Here is a 15,010-nt window from a genome sequence, read left to right on the forward strand (position 1 = left end):
TGGTACCTAAAAGGTTTTTGGACTCAACACTCTCGCAGCTTGGAAACAGTAATACCACTAATTCCCTGCCTACAACAGGAGTTTCGATGGTGGGCACAGGCATGTCACCTCAACAAGGGTCAGCCTTTCACTCAGCCCACAGCCAGGCAGACTTTAACAACAGATGCTTCGGATTACGCCTGGGGAGCACACATGGCAGGAAAATGTATTCAGGGCAGGTGGACCACAGACCAGATGCATCTCCACATCAATCAAAAAGAGATGTTGGCTGTACAAAATGCCCTAACAGCCTTCAAGGACCTTCTGCATCCAGGACAATTATTATTAAAGACAGACAACACCACAGTAATGTGGTACATAAACAAGCAAGGGGGCACTCATTCTTACCCGCTATGCAGACAAGCCATGACCTTGTGGAACACAGCTCTAACTTATCAGCTTCATCTGCAAGCACAATTCCTGCCCGGAAAGAAAAATACTTTGGCAGACGACTTAAGCAGAAACATCATGGATCCTCACGAGTGGAAATTAAATCCACAAGTCTTTAGCATGATAACGCAAAAATGGGGGTGCCTGGACATGGATCTTTTTGCCACCCCACTGAATTGCCAACTACAAAAATTGTGCACAAGGGCTTATCACACACAAGCATGGAAAGTGGATGCTCTTTCGTTCAGCTGGAAAAGCCTAAAAGTTCATGCCTTCCCACCACTGCCTCCCCTTTCAAAGGTACTCCTAAAAGCCAGACAAGAAAAACCACAGATGATCCTGATTGCTCCAGACTGACCACACCAACATTGGTACCCAATCTTAAAGAACTTAGCTCAAGGCCCACCTTGGATTTTGCCTCAAATTCCGTACCTACTGACTCGACAAAACAATCAGATTCTGCACAGTCAGCTCAAAACCTTAAACCTGGCAGCATGGCAGATTCATTAGCCAAACAGACAACAACTCTCTCTAAAGCTGTTATGGATGTCATTTTGGAGGTCAGGAGGCCTAGCACTAGGAAATCTTATTCAGAAAAGTGGAAGAGGTTCTGTGCCTGGAACCAGGCTCAAAGCCTTGACCCTCTTGTCCCAAACATACCTCAGATACTACAATACTTAACTGAGATGCTGGACAAAGGACTATCCTTCTCATCCATTAAGATCCATGCCTCTGCCATCTCGGCTCATTACAACTCAGATCCTCCTATTTTCTCTCATCCATTGCTAAAGCAGTACCTCAGAGGGGCTAAAAACATAAGACCGCCCCGGAAAGCACCAACACCTACTTGGGACCTCAACTTTGTCTTGGAAAAACTCACTTTACTTCCTTTCGAACCAGCCAGTTCAGCAGAATTAAAATATGTATCATGGAAAACTGCTCTGCTTCTGGCAATAAACTCAGCACGAAGAGTCTCAGAACTACAGGCACTAATGGCAGTGGAGCCTTTCATCATTTTTCACCAAGACAGGGTTTCTTTAAGAACAAACCCTTCTTTTATGCCTAAGGTGGTATCCAGTGTGGCTCTTAACCAAACTATTCACTTGCCAACCTTTTATCCAAATCCCCAGAGTAAAGGGGAGAGACGTCTGCACTCCTTGGACATACACAGACAATTACGTTTCTACTTGGACAAAACAAAAACTTTCAGAAAAACTGAACAATTGTTTGTATCATATGCTGCAGGATCACAGGGAAAGGCCATTTCAAAGCAGACCATTTCAAAGTGGATAGGACATGTATCTGGTTCTGCTACACATAGCATGGGAAACCTGCACCTAGTAACATTAGACCACACTCCACCAGGGCAACTGCCACTTCTACTGCCTACCTTAGAGGAGTACCTACCAAAGACATTTTGGTAGCTGCAACTTGGAGTTCAGTGCACACATTTACCAAGCATTACCACTTGCCTCTTTATTCTAGATCCAGAGCTGGCTTTGCCACTGCAGTGCTGCAGGGCCTCATAGCCACACCAAACCTGTTATAGAACCAGCCACCCTGACTCAGCTTTGGGATTCAACCCAAGTGTAGTGACTGCAGCAGTGAAACACAATGAACATAGTACAGTTGTGTACCTACCATAAATGTAGATGTTCAAGTGTCTTCACTGCTGCAGTCCTGGTTACCCACCCGCCATCCCCTCTTTCTTACCTGGGTCATATCTATACCTTTCTACACTATACTACCTAAGTGGTGCTGGTTACTGAAGGTTTTGTTTTTACATTATTGTATGCTTTATTAGCAATATGTATTGCCTACCTTTTTGGGGGCACCTGACATCTGGGGCAAAAAAAACTGAAGAAAATGGCATCGGCTGCATCTTATATACCCCTGACGCACTGACGTCAGGGAAGAGGCGACAGCAACCGACGCCGGACCAAGACTTTGGAACTCTGGCCGACTGCGGGACCGCCTGACGGCAGGATAACCCAAGTGTAATGACTGCAGCAGTGAAGACACTCTAACATCTACATTTATGGTAGGTACACAACTGTACTTTTGGCTTTGTCAAGGGAAGGTCATGCCTAATAAGCCTGGTGGACTTCTTTGAGAAGGTTACTAAGGCAATGGGTGAGGATAAAGTGGTGCATACTGCCTACATTCATCTGGCTATGCATTTAACACAATGTTGCACTCAGGCATTGTAAACAGATGTGTGAAATTGGGCATAAATGTCTATGTAACATGCTACATAGCTAGCTGTCTCACAGATATGACCCCGGAAGTTAGGATTGGTGAGACCCACTCCACAAAAAGACCAATCACCAACGGAGTCCCTCAGGGCTCCATGATGTGCCTGCTCCTTTTTGGCATATCCTTCTTGGAAGTTGATGCTAGTGCCAAGGGCTTCTGGCTAAGTGTCCAGATGATTAGTAGTTAGGAGCAGTTATAGAATTCTCCCAAGACAGTAACATCTTACAGAGTGATCTAACAGAGAAATGTCTGGTGTCAAAGCCACGGCTTAAAACCCAGTGCCAATAAATGCATAACAGTACCTTTTGGGAAGTCGGCCACCCAAGGAAACTACGTCATTGACAAAACACCTCCTAAAAAGTTTACCTGGTAGTCGGGGATTTGGATACTCATGTGTTGCTCTACTTATAAGCAGAGGCATGGCATTTTGGTCAGGGAGGTCATTGTGCCACTGTATTTGGCCCTCATCGGAGCCATCATTGAGTATAAAGCCCCCATCGGTATATATCCGACCAAACACATGCAGCAGCTGGAACGTCTGCAGAGGTTCCTTACAAAAAGAATACAGGACATAAACGCAATCTCCTATGCAGATCGTCTTAAAGCCCCGTCACTGTACTATGCTTCTTACAGACTAGTAAGAGGTGACATATGTCTGGCATACAGGGCAACCTTGGGTCCAGCTCTGATGAATTTTTTGAATATCTGCTAAAAGATTAACATCAGAACTACTAGATCCAAGGGCCTGAATTTTGCTTGTGATATAAACAGGATATGTTAGAGAGAGATAGATGCGTATCTCAGAGAATTCCAGTTCTCTCGAATAGGCTCCCCATCTAAGATAAACAGAATCCCTCTCTAACTCTATTCAAGCGTAACCTGGACCACATGTTGGGAAATCAGAAATTTACCCCTGGTGTGGTGTCAATTTTTCAGTTGGATAGAGAGAGTAAATCATGTTTCACCTAAAATACATCTCTTTTATATAAATGTCAAAGATCGAAAAAATTGTGGGACACTGGTTGCAGAGCTAGGCTTATAAAGGCCTTTGCAGCCATTAGCCCTAGTATACGCCTATGAACCTATACATTTCAAGCCACAGTAGAATAAAATCTTACAGTTTTGAAAGACAAGTATTTTTTTTGCTGTTTTTACCTGAGAGACCTTCCTTTTCTTACTTTGAACAAGTTTATACTGCTTTATTACCTGTTTTTTGCATTGTACATTATCTGCACTTAGTTACATTTGGTCGAAAGTTTGTTGTTAAATTTAACTGTTGAGGCTACCCACTAAAGTGAGCTAGCCTGTGTAAGTGATTTATTACTGTTTTTCCTGCATTTCTGTGTACTTTCTAACTTAAAAAAAACAAAAAAACCCCAAAAATTATCCTTGTTTTCCTGCCTTTCTCGACTAGTTTAGACCAGTATACAGGCTTTGCTGTATTCTGGACTGTGGTGTAGTTCCTGTATTGTCCATTACCTTACTTGGATAGAAGGAAGTTTCTTTGCTCACCAGTGGGAGTGGGGAGCCTTGAGCAGCCTATCTGTCCCTGATGGAGTGACCTCAGCACAAAAGCTTGTAGTAATTGGTCGTTTTGGACCATTTCCAGCTCTTTTGAAGTTCCCTGTTTAAAATCCGCCCCTGAGCGTTTTTTTCTGGCTATACTACTCAGAAACAGCTCCTCGTGGTCCTGCAGAGTGGTGCTAGCAGCAGAGAACTGAGAAAAGTGACTACTTTCCTGATCTAAGTATTTTTTTGCTGCTTTTACCTGAGAGACCTTCCTTTTCTTACTTTGAACAAGTTTAGACTGCTTTATTACCTGTTTTTTGCATTGTACATTATCTGCACTTAAAGTTACATTTGGTTGAAAGTTTGTTGTTAAATTTAACTGTTGAGGCTACCCACTAAAGTGAGCTAGCCTGTGTAAGTGATTTATTACTGTTTTTCCTGCATTTCTGTGTACTTTCTAACTTAAAAAACAAACAAAAAAAAAATATCCTTGTTTTCCCGCCTTTCTCGACTAGTTTAGACCAGTATACAGGCTTTGCTGTATTCTGGACTGTGGTGTAGTTCCTGTGTTGTCCATTGCCTTACTTGGATAGAAGGAAGTTTCTTTGCTCACCAGTGGGAGTGGGGAGCCTTGAGCAGCCTATCTGCCCCTGAAGGAGTGACCTCAGCACAAGAGCTTGTAGTAATTGGTCGTTTTGGACCATTTCCATCTCTTTTGAAGTTCCCTGTTTAAATTCCGCGTTTGCGCGGCTTTGCGTGATTGTGCGTATAGCACAGCGCCGGTTAAACAGGCTTAAACTATTCCTGGCACCACCAAGTTTGCACTTCAATTTTTCCCCTTAAGAAAGCTCTACTTTCAACAAAATCAGTCTATTCGCTTTATCATAAGCCTAGCACTTGCTCCTAAAACCTTTCTTTTAAGTGAAGCACCCTTAAACTAACGTAAGCACTACATCAACCTACAACCCGTGCTAATACCCACTTCCCTTCAAAGTCCTCTCTCTGACCCAGTTAACACATCACCCCCTTATACTATTCTGGCATGTCGAGTGGTATATTACTGACGTCCTCTCCAGTTCAGCTGGTTAATCTGGGAATCCTGAGACAATGTTACAATTGTCTCATGTACACAGACAACCCTCTCCTCCTCCCAACAAATACAAACACATGTGAGAGATGCAACTATATAGCCAAACTGGAGGCTGAACTCTCTCAACACAGGACTAGCAAGACCAGACAGGAGGAGAAGGTAACAACACACACAACAAACCCAGTCTCACATAAACCAAACACAACTGCAAACCAAACACATAGTAACACAAAGACATACTCGGAGGCTCTAATAAAAAACTTACCGAAACAACAGAGGCTCCCAAAGTAGACATCCAGGAAAACAAAACACCACCTGAAAACTCTGCACAAGCAACACATAGTACACAAAGTCAGTGTGCCAAACAATCACAGCCCTTAAGGCGTAACACCATGCCTGATACACTAGTAATAGGTGACTCTATAGTCAGACGCACTGACGTCCCACTTACCAGGCTGAACAAAGAGAGGGTAATGGTGAGCTGCCTGTCGGGAGCTAGGATCCGCCACATAACACAAACACTCGGGTCACTCCAAAGCAAGTACAAATATGACGCCGCCATTGTCCATGCCGGCGTGAATGACCTGAGACGTACCTCCTTGGACTACATGAAAAGAGACATAGAGGAGCTCTCTGATTATGTAGCCCAGGCCGGTATGACCCTGACCCTGAGCAGCATCTTGCCCTCACCAAGAATGATGCCACAATACAAAGACAAGATGATCAGCTTTAATAATTGGCTCAATTACTGGTGTCATTCTAGGGGGATCCAATGTCTGTCTGCTTGGGATGACATGCTGGACAAGCCACGCTGCTTCGCAAGGGACGGCTTGCACCTGTCACCATTGGGCTTCCGGATATTGGCCATGGCTCTTGCCACCCCCATAGTGCCTTTTTTAGGCAAGGCTCAAAAGACAAACCCACCACCTTAGAAAACAATAAAGGAAAAAAACTAAGGGTAATGCTGCTCAATGCCACAAGTCTAAATCTCAAGATGCAGGCTCTCAAAGCACTCCTCAGTATGGAGAGCATCTATGTCTGTGCAGTAACTGAAACCTGGTTCAAGGCTCCTGAGAGCACCCCAGCCCTACCAGGTTATACCTCGTATCATGCATTTCGGCCCCAAAACCTGGGCCGAACCACAAAAGGAGGGGGAGTGTCCATATTCATTAGACACCCACACCTCCAGGTTAGTGGAAACGCATGAAGCATCGGAGACCATCCACGTGCAACTAACCATAGGCAAAACTGCTATACAACTTGTAGCATGCTACAGACCACCTTCGCAATCTCAGGAACTCCATTCAGCCTTCCTGAAGACACTGGAGGATATGAATGTCTCACCAAATACCATCATATTGGGAGACTTCAACTACCCAAACATAGCCTGGATGCATTAGTCAAGCCCCAGCACCATAGCCCAAAGGTTCCTGGAATTCATCAACTCAAATGCAATGGAACAACTAGTCACCTCCCCCACAAGGGGAAATAATATACTTGACCTGATCATCACAAACATGGGGACAAAATGCTCAACACCGGAAGTATACCCCTCACCAGTGAGATCAGACCATAAACTAATAACCCTAGATATTCATATCCCACCTCCACCCCCAGCACAAAAGACCACAGTGAGAAACTTCTCAAAAGCTGACTTTACACTCCTTTGGACTGAAATGGTATCCTTCGAGCCCCCTGGGCCAGTGGAAACCACATCCCACACTGCTGAATCCTTCACAAATGCTTTCTACGGTCATCTCCAAGAATGCATGGATCATGCAATCCCAAATAAAACCAAGACCCTCTCCACCAAAGACAGGCATCCAATCTGGTGGACCCCAGCCATAAACAAACTTTATAACAAGAGAAGGAAGCTACTGCAAGACGGAGCAAAATCTCATAAAGTGAAGGCATCCCTGATCAGCACTAGCAAAAAACTACGTTCGCTAATAAAATCATCAAAGGCTAACTTTGAGAGAAAAATCGCTAAGGACACTAAAGATAATCACAAGGCCTTCTTCAGTTATGTTAGAAACCTGGGCGGAAACCCTCAGATATGCGCAGAGTTAGTTCATAACGGCAAAAAATACACTGAACCCACAGATATTGCCAACATACTGGCAGACAGGTTCAGTGCAAATTTCTCCCCTCCCTCTCCCCCAAAAGACGAAATAAATATCTCAGCTGAATGCAACCTCCCCGAAATCTCAGATGTCCAGGTGAGAGCTGCCCTCAGCAAAGCTAAAAATACAGCATCCATGGGACCCGACGGTGTCCCGGGTTGCGTGCTATGTGAACTCCTAGAGGAGCTAAACCCGCACATAAGAACGCTGTTTAATCTTAACCTTGCTACAGGATACATCCCTAAACACTGGCGTACAGCTACAGTGGTCCCACTCCACAAAGGTGGCACCTCTACAGACCCTGGAAACTACCGCCCCATAAGCTTGACCAGCCTGGTCTGCAAAGCTATGGAAAGGATCATTATGGAACTCATAAACAAAGACATCGGGGACCTGCAGACAATTGACCCTACCCAGTTCGGCTTTGTAAAAGGCAGATCCTGTCTTTTAAACCTGGTGGACTTTTTTGAAACAGTCACTAGAGCCATCGATGAAGGCAAAGCAGTTCATACAGCCTACCTGGATCTGGCAAAAGCCTTCAACACAATACCCCACTCAGGCATCATCGACAAGCTCAACAGCTTAAATGTAAACCCATTTGTCACAAGATGGGTTGCAAACTGGCTAAAGGACAGAACCCACAAAGTCAGAATAGCTGGAGCTATGTCAGACTCTAGGGCAGTCACAAGTGGAGTCCCACAGGGCTCTGTCTTGGGACCCCTCTTGTTCGGCATTTATTTCTCAGATGTGCAGGCAAACACAGGGGGGTTGTGGCTGACGAAGTTTGCAGACGACTGCAAACTAGGTGCCATAGTCGACACACCAGCTGACACATGCATCCTCCAGAAGGGCCTCACAGAAACGGACGACTGGTGCCAGAGTCATGGCCTTAAACTAAATGCCAAAAAATGTATAGTCATCCCCTTTGGAAAAAATAAAGTACCCACAAATTACCACATAGGTGGTAATCCATTAAGTACGGAAAAAGTAATCAGAGACCTGGGGACCCAAGTTGACAGTGACCTCTCATTTGACACCCACGTTGCCAAAGTGGTTAGAAAGACCTTCTACCTTGCTCACCTTATCATGAAGGGATTCACATCCAGATCAAAGGATGTCATTGTACCCTTATATTCTTCCCTTATCAGGCCTATGATTGAGTACAATGCCCCATTTGGTATGTACCTCACCCGGCACCTGCAGCAGCTGGAGAGACCCCAAAAGTACCTTACCAAGAGGATCAAGGGTCTCCAGCATATGTGATATGCTGCCAGACTGAAAAAGCTCCAGCTCTATTCAGTAGCATACCGCCTGCTCAGAGATGATCTGTGCCTTGCGTACAAGGCCATGTCCAATTCAGAATTAATGGACATGCTCCACCTCAAAAAATCCAAATCCATCAGAGCCACGAGAGCTAAAGATCTAAACCTCAGCACAAATATGAATAGGACATGCTGGAGGGATAGATTCATAACCCAGAGGCTTCCCGCACTCTGGAACAGGATACCTGTCCATGTTAGGCAGAGCCCCTCACTGACTCTCTTCAAGAGAAATCTGGACGAATGGACGGGTGATCGTAGGTTTACCCCGGGGATCATCTCTGTGTCATTGCTAGATAGAGGCACAGTAAACTAAATTTAATTTAAATTGTACACTTTTGTATCTTTACATGGGGTGGTGAAAGCCGCATACACTTTGGTTAGGCTTATAAATGCCCTAGGGCAGATAGCCTAGTACTATACTATGAAACTATAAGATACATTATTCTTCATAAAAAAATGACGCTAAACTGTGATCCTCCTAGTAGCATTATATTTTCTCATAAATCTGTTTAATCCCATGTGAACACACAAAATTACAAATGTAACTCTAGAGAAAGAGGAAGCTGCTTATTGTGTATGGGGCAGATGGGGGTTGCCACATCTGTCATCATATGATTTGACATTTAATATTAGCCAATATATTAGGGATAACCAAAACTGTAGAAATGAGTGGACTGATGTCTTCATGAAATATAAAGCAGTTGTAACTAGTGTCATGGGTTCAAGATATGAAAATAAGATTATTTAAAGGAAGAAAATTCCACCTGGAGAAATTGGTTCCTGTCTCAAATATGGGCACACAATGAGTTTAAAAGGGTTATACCAAGTAATGATGATATAATCTGGTAGGATGTAGGAATTAAAAAAAATGAAACAAGAGTAGATGGTTGATAGAAACCTTACAAAACATGCAGATATAATTTGGACTCTCCTTGCGACAGTCTTATACATGCACACGGTTAGCATCTATATGCTTTGATTTCCAAAATGTAAGGAACAGCAAGACACATCAGGCCCTGTGGCAAAAGTGGATAGCAATTAAGAAAGGAAGGGCTAGCACCATATATATGGATCTATGGGAAGGAAGGGAGTAGCAAAGTTAAACAATTGCAGACCAGATGTAGAAATTGGGAAAAACTATGCTTGGGTTACAGAACTGTGGGAATCAGTCTGGAGCATGGAAAAATATTGTAAAGATGGCCTTCTATATGAGATTAACATATGAGGATACTACACAAGAGATTGCCTAACCCCAAGGAGTTTGATTAAAAAAGGTAGGAAGAAAGACTCCTCTTGTTGGAGATGTAACCAGCGTGAAATAGATTGTATACGTATTTCCTGGGAATGTCCCCAGCTAAGCACTGGTGGACCCAGGCTAAGGTAATTTGAAATAGTTTTTGTAGGAGAAGTGAAATTAAAATGGGAAGAATAAGTCTTTCACATTAATTACAAGGAAAGCGAGCATTCTCGTAATCAGACCCAAGTCAAACTACTTTTAATAAGTGTTGTAGAGAGAATTTTTGATAGAGTATAGAAAACAAAGGCATCCGTTCAGTGTGAAAGCATTTGCAAAGAGTACTGCAGGTTATTAAGAAAATGCCTTTAATTTGTAAAAAGGGAAGGAATAACAGAATCTTTGTCTGTAGTAGAACTCAGTGTTTTCCTTCTTTGGTTTTGTCTTTACAGACCAAGGAATTATATTGTAGATAACATACACAAATGGAATCATCCAAATCCATCCTGTGCTTCACTTTGTGTTATTTTTTATTATAATTTTAATGTTTTGTTCTTTGATGTTAGATGTTTTTTTTTTTTTTTGTTGATTTCAGTAAATCAGTACAATTAAAAAGAAATGATATCTAAAACAATAGAGTCCATTGATAGGCCCTTGTGGCATGTTAGATATTTCTTGGATGTCAGTGAGAATGACACCCTGAGGCATTTAGATACATTGGCAGTTTATTGTGCATGACACATTTTCCATGCTAAATCTTTAATTGTGTACAGGAGACAAGGTTACAATCTCAAACTAAAAGCTTTAATACAGTGTATTAAGCAATAGCATAAATCCAGCCAATTCCATGAGGTATTTATAAATATTTATATTATAAGACAAGTCAGAGATGACTCAGAGATAGCTAGTTGTGCTAGCACATAGTAAGATAGGAGTGTCCATGTATTTTCTTGTTACCAGGCAAAATGAAATCCATCCATCCTCAACCCATTTTCCAGTTTTGCACATGATGTAGGGGTGTCACTTTCAAAAGTGAAAATCATCTTGAGCCAAGGTTTACTCCGCCAGGTGTCTAACTGTACCACTGTAGTTCTTTCATACCACTCAATTCACACACACACACACTCATACCAATGGCCAATTTAGAGCTTCCATTCCACCTACGCATGTCTTTGGAATGTGGGAGGAAACTGGAGCACCTGGAGGATACCCATGCAACTGCAGGGAGGACATGCAGACTACACACAGAAGGCACCTCAGCCGCGAATTGAGAACCTCTTGCTGTGAGGCGATAATGCTAACCGCTGCACCACAGTGGCAAAATTAAATCATGCCAGTAAATAAGATGTTCTACTTAGTACCTTTTGTTCTTTGGTTTGTACTGGCAAACTCGTTAGCAAAGATGTTCTGTTTGCTAAAAAATGCATCAGAATTGGTCCAAAGATGACTTGAGCCCATTATAAAATAATTTATTGTCGGCTTGACTTGTTATTGCAATTAGGAAACACATACAAAATCCATTTCAGAGAGACAGTTGAATGTTACATCTCACTTAAAATTAATAAGACATTCAACATATTCTTAATGTTTCCCACCAAAATTTGTAATGTTTTTGTCTTTCATTGTCATACACAGTACTCTTAAATAATCTTTATTCGTTGTTATTGTTTCTTAAAGACAAAAACCTCATATCAAAGTCTCATTTTCATATATTTCAAATGTCTGATATCAAATAATATTTCTTACACATACCGTGAGGTACTTGTAAGAGTTTAAATCTTGTGAAAATAAATGTGTTGTGTTAGTGTAGTGTACATAGCAAAACTGAATTGTGCACTCTGCAAAAAATGTAATTTATCTCTTCAGGTAAATATATAGCTAATAATTCTGCATGTAACCTTTGTTTCAGTCTTGCTTTGTTTCTTTTTGGGGATAAACTCTTGGCTAGGCATTAAGCCTAGTAACCTCTTGTGATCCTATGATAACAAAGCAGTTTTTATTATGTGAAATAAGCTGTATAACTGCATAATGTTTTTTCAATGCTAAAACAAGATACCCTGTCTTTATACTTTACTCAAGCTGTTATTCACTTTCACAAACCCATTTGCAATTTGCATTTTCCTTTGTTTTGTAATCCATTATTAGTTAATCCCATAAGCATAACATGATTTTTTCCACCACTGCTATTCCTTTAAGCAAAAAATATAGTACACTGTCACTGTTATTTTTCTGTTTCATGACATTTGTGTAATGTAAGCTTGAGTACTATTGAGTAACCTTTTTTTTAAGATAATTATATAAGTTGCCTCAGTAAACATGTCACAATAACCCTGCTGTGTTTTATCCTTTAAGCTGATACCCAAATAGTGAGAGTCGTGATGTAATTCTGTAAAATCTGTGTTTGATCATATATATTTACTGTATACAGTGGAAGCAGTCTGGTAATGTCTTACATACTGCACATTTGAAATTGCTGTGTTTTCTGGTGTTGGAATTGTAATAAAATAATTTTGCGTTGTGAATTCAGTAAGCAATGTCTTTCAGCTTTTCCCAGTTAGGGGCTGCCACAGCGGATCACCGGTCCGCAGATTGATTGATGGTGGTGTTTTACAGTGCCAAGTTGCCAGCCTGGTGCCCAACTTTCACAGAAGGCACATTTGCTTTGTGAATTCATTAAAGTTATTAAAATTGCTGAAACCCTTATGCTTAAGATAAGACCATCACTAAATCTGTTTTAATAAATGATCTAGTCTTTAAACCAGTATATTTGTAGAATAAACTACAAATGATTTTGCTGCCTTTTGTCTCACGGTCTGATAATGATAGTAGAGAAATAGCTTTGCAGTTTTTCTTATGTTTAAATGTACAAGTAACTAGGCCTAATCTATGGCTGAACCATTTCAGTGATGTGCTTGTTATTTTTCTTGTTGTTTCATATGTCATTTCTAGGCTTTTGATCTGAAATGATCTTAAGAAGCCTAGCCTTTCATTCCCATGGTAGTTTTCAGCTGTTATACTTTACATATAAGTAACCCAGAGATGGGCCAAACAAGGATATGTTGGGACATTGGGACACTTTTTACATGTTATCCCTTTCTATTTGGGACACAAGTGCTAAACTAGAGGTGAGTCTGTGGTTACCAATCCATTAATCCAAACTACATTTGAATAGAGTAAGAGAAGTACTTTGCTTTATGAAGAGTTGAAGTCAATTCCATAAAAGTGGTATTTTCTTGTGACACCAAACCTATCCCTCCAAAATGTTCTATTTATTTTGCAAAAGAGTTAGAGCTGTCTTGAGCGGGAGTTTGATACCATTGGACTTGTCAGTGTGTAATATGTCTGACTGAATAAGGTCTGTTGAAGCCTGTCAGTAGGTTGTATGTTACTTAAAAGAGGGACAAGGCTTTCAGATGGTCTGCATAATTGGTAAGATTTAGGCCATTGATTTTTTTTTTAAGGAGAAAACATTGTGGTCATTCTAGTTGTGACAAGTGTTTGGGCAGGTACCTACCAAAAGGGGCATTATATTTAATGATCAGCCTAGTGAGTGCTGAGTGCAGTAGTACAATTACATCCCTGGATCTAGACGCAATACCTTTAGATATAAGCTCTGCTATGAAAACTGACTTCCTTGCAATAGTGGCTATATGGTGACCAAAGGACAGTTCATTGTTTACATAGATTGTCAGGTGTTCTTAATTCAGATTTTCTTTATGATACATTTACTCTGTTGTCAATTATTTGTGGTTAGATGCCTCTAATTGCTAACTTTTTTCATGCCACTGGACTAGTAAGTAAAACTTTTTATGGCATTTCTCTCTGAATAGAATTTAGAAAAAATGCTTAGATACAAATCGGTTTTACAAAAATAAAATCCTTTGATGTCACTTGTAATTTTAAGAAATGCATATAGTTTGTGTAAAATGATATGAAAAGTAATCTGGTTGTGACCGCAGTATACTAATTCCATGTAGTAACGCCTTAATTCATATAAATGTAGCAGGAATTAACAATACATATTGGATACCACCCTCTCTAAGAATTAAGATTTTTATATGCTCATTTTTAATTTTTTATTATTGAAATTTCACATGAAATTCAGTTAATCTGTTTTTTAAAATGGTCTAATGAACATATTACATACTTGTATGTAGTTTTTAATATATAAACTTTTTTAAATAAAGTGACACCATCTGAATTTTATCATGTAGTACAAAATACTGAAGTCCTTATGTGTCAAATCCTTAATTACTAGTTAGGTAGAAGTCAAACCTTGAATTTTTTGATTAAAATAAACGCAAGTGAACTTTATCATGCAGACAAGGAAGCAAGTTATTATAAGCTGTCAAGCTTCACCTCCTCTGAACCATAAACTGTGTGCACCACTGAGGAGAAGCCTTGACTGAAGCTTTGCTTTTTGTGAAGAACACTGGTTCCACTGCTGGTTTACTGCAAGATGACTCTTCTCAAGGCATTTGACATACTGTTTTTAAATAACTGTACTAGACTGTAGACCTGCACCATGTCTCAGAATAACTCTTATTTGATTTTACAGCAAGTGAAAATAAAATAAGCAAATTTGTCACCAATTCAAAAAAACTCATCTCACCATTGCCACTCTCTCCATATTCTGCAATGGCTTGAACTACCTAATTACCTGAACTTCCTCAAACTTACCACTACCCACAAGTTTATCTTCAAATCTTCCAGCTGCCTCTCTCTTGCTACCACCTTAACCCCCTATATTCCCAACCGCTTACTCAGATCAGAAAACCAAAACCTCCTACAAATCCTCACAATCCCCCCCCCAGCCACCTCCTGCTATCCTACTCCATATCTAAACTATGGAACTCCCTCCCTCCCTTTGCAGTACTCCAAACTACACCAACTTCAAATCTGTCTTGTTCTCTCACCTCTAGCTACTGTCATCTCCATCCCCTGCTAGTCCTACTTCTCATACCATTACTTTGTCTACTACTACTACACTCCATTAAACCAGTACTGGGGACAGCCTTCTGTTGCACCTTGGCTAACCTTGTTAGAT

The sequence above is a fragment of the Protopterus annectens genome, chromosome 2.part1 (assembly GCF_019279795.1).
Source record: "Protopterus annectens isolate FY-2018-M chromosome 2.part1, PAN1.0, whole genome shotgun sequence".
Taxonomy (NCBI): domain Eukaryota; kingdom Metazoa; phylum Chordata; order Ceratodontiformes; family Protopteridae; genus Protopterus; species Protopterus annectens.